The 2,934-nt window shown below is 35.9% G+C and overlaps 1 pseudogene; it reads left to right on the forward strand.

The window, feature by feature from the left end:
* The first annotated feature begins 311 nt into the window (after positions 1-311).
* On the forward strand, positions 312-2,715 carry LOC124918064 (annotated as a pseudogene).
* Positions 2,716-2,934: the final 219 nt, after the last annotated feature.

A 2,934-nucleotide genomic window follows, 5' to 3' on the forward strand; every position in this document is an offset into this window, starting at 1 on the left:
CTGAAGCACAAGGTGATTTTACTCGTTGGTGTCAATTAGGTGGTTTGTGGATTTTTGTCGTTCTCCATGGTGCTTTCGCACTAATAGGTTTCATGTTACGTCAATTAGAACTTGCTTGATCTGTTCAATTGCGACATTATAATGCAATTCCATTCTCTGGCCCTATTGTTGTTTTTGTTTCAGTCTTTTTGATTTATTCACTAGGTTAGTCTCGTTGGTTTTTTGCGCCTAACTTTGGTGTAGCGACTATATTTTGATTTATCCTCTTTTTTCAAGGGTTTCATAATTGGACATTGAACCCTTTTCATATGATGGGAGTTGTCGGCGTATTGTATGTGGTTTTGCTATGCGCTGTGCATGGTGCTACTGCTAACGTAGAAAATACTTTATTTGAAGATGTGGATTGTGCAAATACATTTCGTGCTCTTTATTTTTGGGGCGCATATGATACATGGGCTCCCGGAGGGGGTTATAAAAATAATACCAACTTGACTCTTACCCCAAGTATTATATTTGGTTATTTATTAAAATCTTCATTTGTGGGAGAATGTTGGATTGTTAGTGTAGATGAATTGGAAGAATAGACAATTTTTATTGAAAACATTCCTCTAATGAATTCCCTAGAAACTTCTATAGTAAATAGAATATACATAATTGTGATCAATCAAATATTGCAAAACTCTGGTATTTATCTACCTCCGCTCGACGGGTGTTCAAATGTTCGGGTTGCCCCGGTTCCGCTGACCCTATTACCGGTCAGAATTGGATCATAACGGAATTACGGTTTATACCGGTATCATAATATCAGATTGGGGAACAAGATCAGAATTAGAAATGGATAGAAAAGCAAGGATATAGGCTTGTGTAAATAGGAAACAAAAATATCTATTTTAGTTCTATCATCAGCTATGGGTTTGAATCTAAGAGAAATTTTCGAGAATGTTTGCTATCCAGAAACTTTATTGACTTTTCTGAATGATAAGGAGAAAAAAAATGGGTCAAAAGAAAATGCCATTTTGGAGTTTTATCAACAATTTGCTTGTGTCGGTGGGGATCCGGTATTTTCTGAATCCTTATGTAAAGAATTACAAAAGAAATTTTTTCAACAAAGATGTGAATTAGGCAGGATTGGTCGACGAAATATGAACCGAAGACTGAACCTTGATATACCTCAGAACAATACATTTTTATTACCGCGAGATATATTGGCAGCCACAGATTATTTGATTGGAATGAAATTTGGAATGGGTACACTTGACGATATGAATCATTTGAAAAATAAACGTATTTGCTCTGTAACAGATCTTTTACAAGATCAATTTGGATTGGCTTTGGTTCGTTTAGAAAATGTGGTTCAAGTAACTATATGTGGGGCAATTAGGCATAAATTGATCATGACTCCTCAAAATTTGGTAACTTTAACTCTATTGAAAACTACGTATGAATATTTTTTTGGCTTATACCCATTATCTCAAGTTTTGGATCGAACTAATCCATTGACACAAATAGTTCATGGGAGAAAATTAAGTTATTTGGGCCCGGGGGGGTTGACAGGGCGAATTGCTAGTTTTCGGATACGAGATATCCATCCTAGTCACTATGGACGTATTTGTCCAATTGACACATCGGAAGGAATACAAGTTGAATTTATTGGCTCCTTAGAAATTCAAGTCAGGATTGGGCAGTGGGGGTTTCTAGAAAGCCCGTTTTATGAAATTTCCGAGAAATTAAAAAAAGTACGAGTACTTTTTTTATCACCAGGTAGAGATGAATACTATATGATAGCGGGAGGAAATTCTTTAGCATTGAATCGGAGTATTCAGGAAGAATGGGTTGTTCCAACTCGATACCGTCAAGAATTTTTGACTATTACATGGGAATAGGTCAATCTTCGAAGTATTGTTCCCTTTCAATAATTTTCAATTGGAGCTTCTCTGATTCCTTTTATCGAGCATAATGATGCGAATCGAGCTTTAATGAGTTCGAATATGCAGCGTCAAGCAGTTCTGCTTTCGCGGTCTGAGAAGTGCATTGTTGGAACTAGGTTTGAACGTCAGGCGACTTTAGATTTAAGAGCTCTTGCTTGCTATAGCCGAACACGAGAGAAAATCATTTATACTAATACTGAAAAGATTGTTTTATCAAGTAATGGAGATACTCTAAGCATTCAATTAGTTATGTATCAATATTCCAACAAAAATACTCATATGCATCAAAATCCACAGGTTCACGGTGGGAGATGGATTAAAAAAGGGCAAATTTTAGCGAATGGTGGGACTACACTTGGTGGCGAACTAGCTTTGGGGAAAAATTTATTAGTAGATTATATTCCATGGAAATGTCACAATTCTAAAATTCAGACGCATGTGACAAGCCAGGGCCCTAAAAGGATCACTAACGAAATACCGTATTTAGAAGCCCATTTACTTCGCAATTTAGGCAAAAATGGAATTATGATGGATCTTGGGTCGAGACGGGTGATATTTTAGTAGGTAAATTAACGCCTCAGATGGTAAAAGAATCTTCGTATGCTCTAGAAGATAGATTATTACGAGCCATACTTGGCATTCAAGTATCTACGTAAAGAGAAATTTGTCTAAAACTACATGCGAGTGGTAAGGGTCGAGTTATTGATGTGAGATGGATCCAGAAACAGGGGGTTCTAGTTATAATGAAGAAACTCATTTCATTTGTGTATCCTTAAAATCTTTTTAAAATTCTAGAATGAACCACAAATTAGTCATTATGATTTTAGTGCATATACTTATGTATATAATATATGTATATAATATATGTACAGAGATGAATTTTATTTGCATAGTGAGTGATTCCACATTTAAATCAAACGGGCCCTTTTAACTCAGTTGGTATAGTAACGCCATGGTAAGGCGTAAGTCATCGGTTCAAATCCGATAAGGGGCTTTTACCTTTTTT

Source organism: Impatiens glandulifera, unplaced genomic scaffold (assembly GCF_907164915.1).
Source record: "Impatiens glandulifera unplaced genomic scaffold, dImpGla2.1, whole genome shotgun sequence".
Classification (NCBI taxonomy): Eukaryota; Viridiplantae; Streptophyta; class Magnoliopsida; order Ericales; family Balsaminaceae; genus Impatiens; species Impatiens glandulifera.